Source organism: Galeopterus variegatus, unplaced genomic scaffold, assembly GCF_000696425.1.
Source record: "Galeopterus variegatus unplaced genomic scaffold, G_variegatus-3.0.2 Scaffold8204, whole genome shotgun sequence".
Classification (NCBI taxonomy): domain Eukaryota; kingdom Metazoa; phylum Chordata; class Mammalia; order Dermoptera; family Cynocephalidae; genus Galeopterus; species Galeopterus variegatus.
This window is the reverse complement of record NW_007734315.1, coordinates 77,959-91,420: the sequence shown is the minus strand read 5'-3', so window position 1 is coordinate 91,420 and position 13,462 is coordinate 77,959. Positions and strand designations below refer to the sequence as shown.

General features: G+C 49.8%; 1 pseudogene across 1 annotated transcript; it reads right to left on the bottom strand.

Annotated features, from left to right (window-relative positions):
- Nucleotides 1-11,583: 11,583 nt before the first annotated feature.
- On the bottom strand, nt 11,584-12,340 carry LOC103608251 (annotated as a pseudogene). The gene has a single exon (XR_552026.1). The product of XR_552026.1 is annotated as a potassium voltage-gated channel subfamily B member 1 pseudogene (transcript).
- Between the last annotated feature and the right edge of the window lie 1,122 nt (nt 12,341-13,462).

Below are 13,462 nucleotides of genomic sequence, written 5' to 3'. Positions count from 1 at the left end.
TGGGGCAGTGGGAACTACGGAAGAGTTTTTAGAAGGAGATGCTTAACACAAGCAGATGACATTTGAGAAAGAAGACTCTGGTTGATCTGCAGAGGATGAACTGAATGGGCAAGAGCGGGAGGCAGGGAGGCCAGTTTGGAGGCTCAGGTATCGAGGAAAGGCCAGCGTTTGGCAATGACCCACAAGGTCACTGCTCTGATCTCACCTCCTCCCATCCTCTGCTGGCTCTCTCTGCTCCAACCACCCTGGCCACCTGAATGCTCCTTGAGTGCCCAGGCACACTCCTGCCCCAGGGCCTCAACACATGCTGTTCTCTCTGTCCACAGCACTGTCCCTCCAAATGTCCACATGCCTCTCTCTCTCCCTCCCTCTCTGAAGGTCCCTGCTTAATTGGCACCTTCTTGGTGAGGCCTTTCCTGACCACCTTACCGAAACGCTCCCCTCCTTCCCTGCAGATCTTTCTCCATAGCACAATCCAGAATATTACATACTTACTTGATCTTGTCATTTCAACCATAAATACTTCAGTATGTGTCTCTAAAAGATAAAGATTTTAAAAACATAATCACAAAAGCATCATCACACCTAAAAATAGCATTGATTGCTCCATAACATCAAATACCCAGTTAGTGTTCATCTTTCACTGATGTCTCACAATCTCACGATTTCTTTTTCAGGTTTGCTTTGCTTCAGTCAGTATCTGTATTTGTTTGTTTTTGAATGGTCTTGCTCTCTCTCCTACTGGAATATCAGTGCCATGAGGGCTGGGATCTTTGTTTTGTTTTCTGCTGTGTCCCCAGTGCTCAGCACAGTGCTCAACACACAAGAGGTGCTCAATAAATCTCCCTGAATGAATGAACAGACCAATCATCATAATAATAGCTTGTTATTGACCTTGTGAGTGTTATGTGTTATTTACCATATCATCTCATCTAATCCTTCTAACCTCCTTATGAGGTAGGAGCTGTGATTAGGCCCATTTTGCAGATGAGGAAACTGAGCCACTTGACCCAAGGACTCACAACTAAAAAATGGCCAGTGCCCAAGACCCATGACACGGACTGGGCATCTGTGGGCACTGGTGGAGGCTGGGGTTTGTGGCTTCCCAGAAACTGTCTCCCACATCTCACATATATCCCAAATCCAGCCACTTTTCAATGACTTCCCCACCGCCACCCTCTTCCAAGCTGTTATCTCCTTTTGCCTGGAGTAATGCAACATCCTCCTGGCAGCTGCTGATCCTTTACTTCTCCAGTGCCTCTTTCCATGCAGCATCTAGTGGATGGAGGTCAGGGATGCTGCTAAACATGCTACAATGCACAGGACAGCCCCCCACAACAAGGAATTTTCTATCTCCAAATGGCAATAGTGCTAAGGTTGAGAAACCAGACACATTCTTCACCCAGAGCTCGGCAGAAGCAGCTGAGAGTCAGACTTCTAGCAATGTGTTAACAACAACAGCAAAAGCCCCAAAGTTTGTAAACAAATTCCTTTTTTCATCAATTCATATGTGTTCTCAGAATAACACTGTTCATTCATTTCTTCAACACACATTTTTTGAATGCTTACTCTATAGCAGGCACTAAAAGTACAACAGTGAACAAAACAGACAAAACCCCTGCGCTTTGAAGCTTATGTCCAGGTGGGGCAGAGAGAAAGGGACTGCATAACTAAGGGGTAATATGCTGTGTCAGGTGGAGACAAGCAAAGCAGACGAGGGGAGTGGACAGTGCTGGGGGTGCGAGCTTATCCAGGGTGGTCAGGGATGGCCTCGCTGAGAAGATGATATTTGAGCTGAGACCTGAACCAGGTAGGGAGTGGGTCTTGTGGCTGTCTGCGGGAAGACTGTACCAGGCAGAAGGGACAGCAAGTGCAAAGGCCCTGGGGTGGGAGGGTGCCTGGTGTGGCTGAGGAGCAGCAGGAGGCCCCTGAGGTGGGTGGGATGTCATGATGGAGGGGGAGAACTGGGGAAGGAGCTTGGAAGGGTGTTGGGGAGAGAGGAACGATGCCAGATCAAAGGCCCTGTAGGCAGGATGAGGACTGGGCTTTTTGTCTGAGTGAGATAGGGAGTGGGGAGTGAGTTGCTGCATGTGGGGGACACACTGTGGCAATGGGAGGGTGAAGCGGCAGACGGAGGAGGCTCCTGCAATGGTCCAGGTGGGAGAGGATGGGGGGCAGGAGGGCAGCTGTGGGTGGGAGAAGTGGCCACATTCTGGACACATCACTTACATTGTGTTCCGCTCTCTCACTGCATGCCATCAAGCTTTCATGAACAGAAGAGGAATGGTGGAGCCACGAGGGGTGTATCAGGGACTGTCCATTATCCAGCAGCAATTATAACAGCAGGTGACCCAGATGGCGACTCCCTCTGTTCCTAGCACTGTGCATGGTGCCCCACATGTTAGCACCTCTGGTCCTCGCCACCCCATGGCTGTCCTCCAAGGCTGGGCTTCTGGGCCCTTCCCAGGTGTCAAACATCCAGGGCAACAAATGGTGTTGGGAAAACAGGGAAGTCCACATGCAAAAAAATGAAGTTGGACCCATAACTTACACCATATTAAAGACCTAAACATAAGACCTAAAGCTATAGAACTCTTAGAAGAAAACATATGGGAAAAGCTTCATGACATTGGATTTGGCAATGATTTCTTGGATACGACACCAAAGGCACAGACAACAAAATAAAAAATAGACAAATTAGACTTAAACAAAATTTAAAACTTCTGTGCATCAAAGGACACAATCAACAGAGTGAAAAGTCAACCTATGGAATGGAAGAAAATATTCGCAAATCGTATATCTGACTAGGGAGTAATAGCTAGATATATAAAGCACTCTTACAACTTAATGATAACAAAAATCCAAATAACTCGATTTAAAAATAGAAAAAGGACTTGAGTAGATGTTTCTCCAAACAAGACATACAAATAGCCAAACAAGCACATGAAAAGATATCCAGCATCACTTATCATTAGGGAAATGTAAATCAAAACCATGATGAGATCACCTCACACCCACTAGGGTGGCTACTATAAAAACAAAAACAAAAACAAAACCAGAAAATAGCAAGTGTTGACTAAAATGTAGTGAAATTGGAACTGTTGTACACTGTTGGTGGGAATGTACAATGGTGCAGCTGCTATGAAGAACAGTCTGGCAGTTCCTCAAAAAATTAAAAATAGAATTACCATATGATTCAGCAATTGCACTTCTGGGTATATACCCAAAAGAATTGAAAGCAGGGTCTCGAAGAGTTATTTGTGCCCCATGTTCACAGCAGCAGCATTCACAATAGCCAAAAGGTGGATGTAACCCAAGTGTCCATTGATGGATAAATGGCTAAACAAAATGTGATATATACATGAAATGGAATATTATTTAGTTCTAAAAAGGAAAGAAATTCTGACACATGCTACATGGATGTACCTGGAGGACATTATGCTAAGTGAAATAAGCCAGTCACAGCAAGACAAATACTGTATGATCCCACTTACACGAGGCATCTCATACGAGAGTTGTCAAGTTCATGGAGACAAAGTAGAAAGGTGGGTGCCAAGGGGTGGGAATGGGGAGTTGCTGTTTAATGAGTACAGAGTTTCCGTTTTGCAAGATGAAAAAGTTCTGGGGATTGGTTGCACAATGTGAATATACTTAGCACTACTGAACTGTACAATTAACAATGGCTTAAATGGTAAATTTCATGTGATGTGTATTTTACCACAATTAAGAAAAAAATCTCCTAGGGATTGTGTTTCAACTGGGGGTCCTGAGCATGGGTGATCCTAATGTGCAGCCAGGGCTGAGAACCACCCCTCTGTGAGGGTGCCCTGTTCACTGTCCCCTCTTCCCAGTGTCTGGGAGGTGAAGCTCCTAGGGGGCTCACACAGCCTGGAAGCAGAGGAGGTGGCATTTGACCCAGATCGATAGAAGTGTGTCTCTCACATGGCAGCAATAAGTCTTATTTATTTATGTTTCCAGGGAAAAAATGTAAGGAGAATTGGTGTGGATATTAACATGTGAGTTCTGGCTCCCACCCTACCCACCCCCAATATGGGGGCTGGGATGCTCCTCCTGTCCCTGGCCCCACCTGGCGATGCCCACTTCTATCAGAGGCATCAAAATCAAGAATATCCCACCTCAGGGAGAAGCTAGGACTATATGTATTTAGATTAAACCTGTGTCTCCAGCAGTCCCGTCCAGTAGCCTTGGGGGACAAGGACATTCTGGATCAGAATCCAGGAACACTGCCAGAGGGGAAATGCTGGATAAATCTCTCACCTCTCAGAACTTCCCCAACGTGAAAAGGGATCACTGGGGATGGCATTCCTGGAGCTCGCTTCTCACGTCCTGAAGGTCATTCACATGGCACAGAGGTCAAAGTCATTGGCGGCAGTCAGGGAGTCCTGGGTGGGATCTGTCCCAGCCTCCCATTTGCTGTGTGACCCTGAACTAGCCACTTCACCTCTTTGAGCCTGTTTCAATGGCTGTAAGATGAGGATAGTGATCCCTCCCTTATGGGATGATTGTGGGAATCAGATGTGATTGTGCATTTAATGCCTTTGTGCTGTTCCAGGTGCACTGTAAGCAATCACAGTGGTAGCTGTGGCCACTGCTGCCGTTGTTTTTATTTCATCCAAGAGATGGAAATGAGGCTGACTGCACCCAACCAGTCCTTGAATTTCTTCTTTTACGACAATCCCCTATTGGGGTTTGGTTGTAAGGTGCCTCCTTAGCCCATAATACAACAAGACACTCTTGTTAAATAAGATTTCCCACAAGTCTTGGGTTGTTTACCCCCAGAACTAGATCCTAAAACAAGGATGTGAGCACAAATCGTTCATGTGGAAAGCGATCCCAGAAAACCCTGGTAGGGGAGAGAGATGTAAGAAAGAGAAGGGAAAGAGGTCAAAGAGGGTGTGTTTTCAAGCAAGTATCTGCTGTGAGAAACTGGAGCTGAATCCTGCTGAGGAGCTCTGGGAGCCAGTGTAGAACAGGCACCTCTGGGTTACAGCCCCATCCCGGGGTGGGCGAGCTGGGGTATTTATACACCTTCTCCCAGTAGTCAGCAGTTGAGGGGTGCTCCACCAGGAGCCTCTGCTGGACTCCAGTGGCCAGAGAAAGCTTCTAGGCTTACAATCAGCATGTGAGCTTTCACAAGAATAATTTTTTGAAAAGAAACTTATTTATCTTGCAAGATTGTCAGGGGGATTCAGTGAGAAGGTAAGTAAAAACAAAAAAACAGTCATTGAGAGCTTTCTATATGCCAGGCCCTGTCCTAAAGACTTTGCACGTAGTAACTCATTGAATACGGGTAGGGATTCAAGAAGGCAGGCACTGCTATTGCCCCAATATTGCTGTTGGCCAAAGGAACCAGGGCACAGAGAGCTGCCCCAAATCACATGGTTAGTGAGCACAGGAGCCAAACTCTGAACTCGGGTGATCCTGCTCTTAAATTAGGGCTCCCATCCATGGCACTATCAAGTATGGGAAGTACACAAAGTGCTGGGTATGGATTTGGTGCCTAATGTATGCTTGTTCTCTTCCAGTTAATTAATCTTTGGCCAAGCTGCTCATCGGCCAGCACTTTTTCTTCCTAAGTGTTTTCAAATTCTCCAGCCCATTGTAGCCTTTCAAAACCATTGAGAGACCAGCTGCCGAAATATGGTCCTCATTAAGCCTGCTGGAGGAATGGAAGGATCCCTGACCCTAAATGGGAGTAATGGTCATGGGGCCAAAAAAGTCTGGGAATGGTCCCTGATCTTTCACCAATTTGCTGTGTGATCCCAGGCAAGTCACCGAAGCATCTTGGGTCTCTGGCTTCCCCTTTATAAAATGAGGATTCTAGATTTACTAAGCACAGCTTCAATGCTTTACATGCACGACCATACTTAATCCTTCAGACTACCCTGGGGGTGGGTTCTGTTATCACCCTCAGGATGAGACCCTTTTACAGAAAAGGAATAAATGCTCTAAGAGGTGAAGTCACTTGCCTGAGCTCACACAGCTAAATGCTCTGTCAATATTTGTTGAAGGAATGGCCAGAACATTCATTCCCTCCTTCATCTGAAAATGCCAGACACTTGCTTTCCCAGGTTCCCCTATAGCTAGACCAATGTGATTTAAAAAGAAGTTTGCTAGGGTGCTCCTGGGAAAGGTTTTCCTCTCAGGGAAAAAAAAAAAAAAAGTGGAGCAAAGGAGGAAACATCACTCTTCATGAGTTGGACATCACTGTGTCTACATTTGAGGACTGGAACTGGGCATCCATCTTGTTGATATGAGGCATCAAGCTTGAGGACCAAGCTTAGGAAATGGAAGCTATGGGAGGCTAAGTAATTTTCCCAAAGCCCATACCTAGGAAAAGGCAGGGATTCAAACCCAGGTCCATGTGACCCCACAGCTAGGATTCTGAATGTCTGGCATATTATCTCCTAGAAATAAAAACAGGCATCCAAGATGACTGAGCTGGGGCCAGCTAGAACCTCAGCCAGATGACTAATAGCACTGAAGGGGTCCCCTGTGTTCCAAGCTGGCTCCCTCATGTTTTAAAGGATAATACATGAATCCTTCTGGATCAGGTCAAAGAAGCTAAAGCCTCATCACCCTAGAGGCATGAAATCCTAAAGAGGCGGGCAGTGATCCTACAATCAACACTGTAATAGGAGAGGCTGGCACCTGGGGGTGTAGCTAGAATAGAGGAATACAGTGATAACACTAATAATCACTGCTGCCGTTATTGAATGCTTCCTATGTGCCAGGCACTGGGCTAGGCTCTTAAAATGGATTATCTCCTAATGGCCCTAATGGCTATCTCCATTATAATTCCCACTTCCTACATGAGAAAACAGACTCAGAGAAGGAAAAGAACTTGCTCAAGGTAACATTCCTGGTAAGCAATGGAGATAAGAAATGAATCCACATCTATTAGACTCCAGAGCTCATTCTTAATCAAATCTGTGGTGGGTAAAATACTGACCACTGTCCCTAAATAAAGGCCACTCCCAATTTTGAATATAATAATAACAATTCACACTTGTAAAGTACTTTCCATTTGCAAATTACATTCACATCTGAAATCTCACTGAATCTCAAAACAGCCCCCCAAAGTGACCATGGCTATGACCACCATTTGGCAGAGGAGCTCATTGAGGCTCAGAGAGCTTAAGTGATCTGCCCAAGATTCCAGGATTTGGAAACACAGACTTAGGAACTAGACAATATGGGTTAAAACCTTGGCTCTGCCATTTCATCCCTGCAACAAATATTTACTGAGCATTTAGCTGTGTGAGCTCAGGCAAGTGACTCCACCTCTCACAGCCTTTATTCCTCTTCTATAAAGGGTCTTAATTCCACTCATGCAATCCATTCCCTACCTCATTTGAAAATGCCAGACACTTGCTTTCCCAGGTTCCCCTATAGCTAGATCAGGAGCATGTGAACTATCCCATGGGACACTGCCAATGTGATTTAAAAAGAAGTCTGCTAGGGTGCTCCCGGGAAAGGTTTTCCTCTCAGGAAAAAAAAAAAAGTGGAGCATAGGAGGAAACATCCCTCTTCATGGGTTGGACATCACTGTGTCTAAATTTGAGGGCTGGAACTGAGCAGCCATCTTGTGATATGAGGCATCAAGCCACCTGCAGGGGTTGGAGGAGCAAGAGGAAAAGAATCTAGAATCCTGATGGTATCATTGGGTCATTAACTCAACCCCAAACCAGCTAACTTGGAATTTCATTTTATATGAGATGATGCGTCTTCTTTCTTATTGAAGCTGCTTTGAGTTTTCTATTGTTACTTGCAGCCCAAAGCACCCTAAGTGGCACACTGCCTGATTGGATTGTTGGAAGGATTTCAATGACATAGCAGATATAAAGTACCACAAATCAGTGCCTGGCACAATAAACAGCAGCTACTCTGGAAATTAGAATATTATCTCAGAGCTTTAACCCAGAGATAGTTCCAGGGAATGCAGACACTCCTGGCCTAGCAAATCAGTTCCCCCTCTCTCCTACTGAGAAAAGCCTATAGAGTTTTCTGAGAAAGCAGAAACCCAGCGGTAGCCCCAGCACCACAACCCTGACATGCCGATGGTGCTGACCGCATCTTCCAAACAAGAATCAATCACACTGCCTTTTGCCTAATGGATTTTGATTTTCACTCTCCTGACAGTGAAGCCTACGGCCTGTGCTTTGGTTTGTCTCCAAGTTGCCAGAACATCCCATCAATTATTAACAGTTTCAGCTCAGCCTCCCTGGTAGTGCTATCAGAAGGAAAGGGTTTGCGGCAACTCAGACCACCCAACCCTAGAAAAAGGAATCTGCTCCTTATAATTTGTAACATCACCACCAACCTACTATGTACTAGGCACTGAGATACATTTTAACAAACATGATTTCATGACAGGCCTGCAAGGTGGGCCTTTTATCTCCATTTTACAGACGGGTGGCTGGGGCTTGGAAAGGTGAAGAAATTGCCTAAGGCCAGAAACTGGGAAAGGTATGAAGCTGGGGCAGGAGCCCAAGTCTGTCTTTGTTTTTGAACATAAGAGTTATGGTCATTTTTGTACCTCACAGCCACCCAGAAATGATCCTGCATTTGGTCCTCTTACTCTGTGGTCTCTGAGAAATTCCCACTGTTTGGACAAGCAAGGCATCCAAGCTTGGGGGGTTGGGGGGATGAGGTGGGCAAAGTGCAGATGATTGAAGGGGGCCAGAGGCACAGGGAACTGGGTTGCAGGTGGCAGTGAGGAAGGAGTGACAGATCCCCAAACCCTGAGACACAGTGACTGACTGATTGCTTGCTTGCCTGGTTCATTCATTCATTCATTCCACATGGAGTTATTTGGAGCTCTTCTGTGCCAGGCACCACGATGAGCGCTGGGAACAGAGCAGGGTATACGATTCATGGCGCTCACATTCTCGTGGGTGTGAAACGGAGAAGCACAGGAAGCAAATATCACTTCAGATGCCATTTAAGGCCTATGCAGGAAAGACACTGCATGATGTGACAGAGAGTAAGGGGAAGGAGGGTGTTTTAGCCAGGGGTTAAGAAAGTCTCTTGGAGGAATGAGGAGAAGGGGGTGGCCCTGGGACAATCTGGGGAAAAGCATTTGAGGCAGCAGGACCAGCAAGTGCAAAGGTCTGAGGTAGGATAAATCCTGGCCTGTTTAGGGACCAGCAAGGAGGCCAGTGGGGCCAGAACTGAGTGAACCGGAGAAGAGTGGAGGAGATCAGCTTGGAGAGGTCACGAGGGCCAGATTCTGTAGGCCTCGTGCGCCACGATGGAAAGTCTGGATTTTATTCTGAGTGTGATGGGAAACCTCTAGAGGATTTTAAGCAGATGAATAATGTGATCCAATTTACATTCTGAAAAGCTCACTTTGGCTGTTATGTGGGAAATGGGTTGCAGGGGGCAACAGTGGAAGCAGGAAGACTGGGGAGAGGCTGTAGCACTTAATTGTTAAGGAAGGAACACTCAGGCTTGGACTTGTGGCTCCTCCTGTCTGCCGGCTATGTGACCTTAGGCAAGTTACTTACCTTCTTTGAGCTTCACTATTTGTGAAAGGCAGGATAATAACAGAGTGTTGTGTTGTTACACTCCACACACAGTGTCTGGTGAATGGCAGTCAAGATTTCTAGACTTAGGACTGATGAGCCTGCCTGCCTGCCTGCCCATTTCAGCTCTGGCTGCAGAAAATCCTAGACGTCCATCTGCCAGGAATGTGAGCCGGCAGCCCCAGCCTGGGATCACTGAGAGGTCACAAGGCTTGTCCCTGCAAGCAGATTAACCCAAGGGAGAGAAGAGGCTGTTTATTCCCAAACAGTGCCTCTTGCAAGCCTGAGCGCCTGCGCCTTGCTGCCAGACGCCAACCCAAACACAGCCCTTTGCTTCTTCTCCCAGGAGGTCAAACCCTCCCGTTCCCTGCCCCTAGCTCTCAAGTCTTAGGGACAGGACAGGGAGGGTGAGTCATATTTTGGCCTACACGGGGTGTGCAGTGGTGGAACCTGTGTCAGGCCTGGAAATAGCAAAATAAGTCTGTTGATCCTAAGCCGGTTAAGGGTGAGTGACTCTGTCTTAAGAGGAAGGCTTTTTGGACATGAAATCTGGGACAGGATTATGGACAGAGACAGCCCATAGCCTCAGAGGAGGAAATCAGGCTCAGGAACCTCTGCATCCTCTTTAGGATCGACAGGAAAGAGAAAAAAATACATGGGGCTCCCCTGACCCTCCTACCTGCCACCCTCTCCTGCATTCGCTCTCAGAGGCCTTTCCTCAGGCAGCCAGATCTGGGGAAAGGACCCCACGGTGTCTCCTTCAGTCTGGGACCTGCAGGTGGTCCTTCAGTGAGGGGCCAGCTGAGCCACAGAGACTCCACAATGAGAGGCCGAGTTGGGTAGGAGCCAGCCCTAGCCAATAAATTATGGCTGGATACAGACTCCCTCCTTCCCTTTTCCTTTTGCCATGAATCTATTTATCTGCCTCCCTTTTCAGGCCCCACTCTCAAGAGAATGAGTTCCACTCTCTATGTCTCTCCTAGCTTGGTCTTGCTGGATTTCAGTATCAACACCTCTCTTCTCTTGCCTCCCCATGGGCATCACATGGCCTCTTTTGTACCCCTGAACACACTGTGTTGTCATGTACTCCCAAAACCCTGCACACTGGCCACGTGAAGATGGGCCCCATCTCTTCCAGGCAACTTGAATCCCAGCCTGACACAGAAAAGTTGCTCATCACCCAGTGGCCTCCTGCCCTGCCCCAGCCCCCGGTCCAAGCCTCTCTCGGTCCCTTACCACCTTGACCTTTATTTACCCAGCAGCACACAGGACTCCCGGCCCGCCCTGTGTGATTGCTGCCTCCACCTCCTCCTCCTCTATTTTTCACATTGCCTCATTTTTCTCTCCTAGTTTGAAATTTACATCTTCTTCCAAAAGCCAAAGCATCTTTACAAGCTGTACCAAACCATTCTTGGAATAACTCACCAAATAAATAAATAACCAGTGGTGGCCCCTACTACAGAAGCATCCACAGCCCACTGCATGCATCATGCATGTCCAACCGACCGAGTCCTTTTGCCTCGTTTTCCTTACTTGTGTTAAAACTACCTGACAGTATCTCAACACCCTCCAAGCACTTCATAAGCTGCCTTTATTCTCTTCCTGGGGCAAAGTGTGGTTACACATATAAGGATAAGTATTAACATCACAGGGCGACCCACTCCAGCCTGGGTCTGGGACTTCATAGGGAACCGAACTCAATTCTATTCTATCCCAGCAAGGCTCTATTGTGTCTCTGCGCTCCCTCTTATTTTTCAGTGTGCATCCTCTTGCCATGCTTCTTATATGCCCCTGTAAATCCTTTTCTCCAACAAAGCAGAGGTATAAAGTATTGACTAATAAAGAGATGGGTGACCAATGCCACAGAGGAAAAGTCAGAGGGGGGGTGGTCCTCACCTCTGGGGACTCCACCATAGCCCCTCCCCATTACTGATCTTCATCTTCGATGTCTAAGCCAGAGTCCCCCAGCCATAGCCCTCAATCTGGGGACACAGTCAGAGCCCCCAGCCCGGCAGCCCCCAGATCCCAGACTCACCTTAGCAGCCACGGAGGAATTTGGCTTCTCCAGCAGGTCCCAGAGTTTTTTCCTCTTCTCTGCGCAGCACGTGTTATCGAACTCTTCGCCCTCCCTTTCCCGTAGGGTCTCAGCCTCGCGCTTAAGCTCCTCGTTCATCTGTTCCTTCTTCTGGTGGTAGCGGGCCTGGCAGCAGGACTCCAGGTAGATCTCGTCGATGCCCCAGTAGTCGAGCTCTTGGCTGAAGCTGAGCGCGCACATCTCCTCCATCATATGCAGTCGCCCGGTGCGGTAGAAGTTGAGGATAGAGGTGAAGGCGCCCGGGTGGCGGTCAAAGAAGTACTCGTTGTCGTCGAGGCTGTAGTCGTCGCACACCTCGAGCAGGGAGTCGTGCGTGTTGCAGTCGCGGAGCTTGCCCAGCCGCGTGCGGGGCAGGCGGTCCAGGGTGCGCCAGAGCACCTCGTGCGCCAGCCCCCCGACGTTGAGGCGGACGCGCCGTGAGCACGCCTTGCTGCGCACAATCTCCATGGGCTCGGGCGGCAGCGAGCTGGTGGAGCGGGAGCCATGCTTCGTCATGCCCGCCGGCATCGCTGGTCCGGCCGCCCCCGCCCCCCCTGCCCCCCCAGGCCGCTGTCACTCGACGGCAAGGCCCGCTGCCACGGGGGAGGGGGGCAGGGAGCGCTGTGGGCTGCGGGGGGTTCAGGGGGCAGCGCGGGCGCGCGTCACCGCCGTCTTCTCACCTCCATCCCGAGGGCTGCGAGGCAGAAAGCGAAAGCGGAGGCGGGTCAGCAAACGGAGAGCTGCGCATGGCCCCTCCTCACCTCTCCACGGAGTCCCACCCGGCCTTGACCTTCCTGGCGCTTAAGCTGCTCAGGGGCGTGGGGCAGCCTGGCGCTGTCCCTCCAGCCGGTGCTGAAGTCCGCCCCACCCCATAGGTGAAGGGAGGGGCCGCCCTTCGGGGCGGGGAGAGGGCCCCAAGAGATGCCCCGGGAACCCGGGAGGCCCCACCCCGGGCTTCCGCAGCCCGGGCGCACCCCGCGGCTCGGGGCGCTGTCCGCCCCTTCGAGTGCTGAAACTCTCTTTGTGAGTCTCCCCCTCGAGTCCCGAACCTGGCCTCGCCAAAGGGGCTCTACGTGAAAAACTTTCTTTTTTCCAAACGAATTCTCACTTACCCCTCCCCCAGCTCGAGGCAATCAGATGGGGGGGGGGGAGGCTAGAGCGATGGTATCAGGTCTGCTTTTTCTAAATCTTAAAAGATCGGGGGGAATGGGGAACGGGGGAATTCCAGGTGCCCACCTGTCGGAGGTCACAACAGCCCCTTGTCCTGGAGCGACCCATCTCCCCAACCACCTGAGCACCTCCTGAGTTTACTCCAGCGATAAGGTGAGCCGCGAAGAAGCTAAGACATGCTTTCCTCGGGGTCCCGCCCCTCCCTCTGCGCCCCCTACCCTACTGCAGGGGGGGCGCGCAGAGTCCTTGGGATCCGCCTGCTCCGTCCTCCCCTCTCTCCTTCCTCGCTCCTCCTCCTCCTCCTCCACCTCCTCCACCTCCTCCTCCCTGTTCCTCTCCTGCGATGGCTTTTTATAACTCCGGGTTCTGCGCCTTTCCCCGGGCTTGGAAGGGAAGGGGTGGGGGAGGTGGGAGGCGGGGAAACGAACCGAATTTTCCGGCCTTTTCAAAACGTGCCCTCCTCCCGCCGCGCACTGGTGATTTCGGGGGGTTTCCCTGAGGCCCCCTCCCCCCGGCATGTACGGCGCATGCCCTCGCCCCTCGCCCCAGAATGGGGATCGCGTGCCTCCCCAGGCCACATCCCCTGCCGGTCCCCCCAGCCTGGAGCCGCGGAGCCCGGGCAGACCAACAGGCCGAGCCGCGGCAGTCGAGCCCCCTGCTCGTGTCCCCG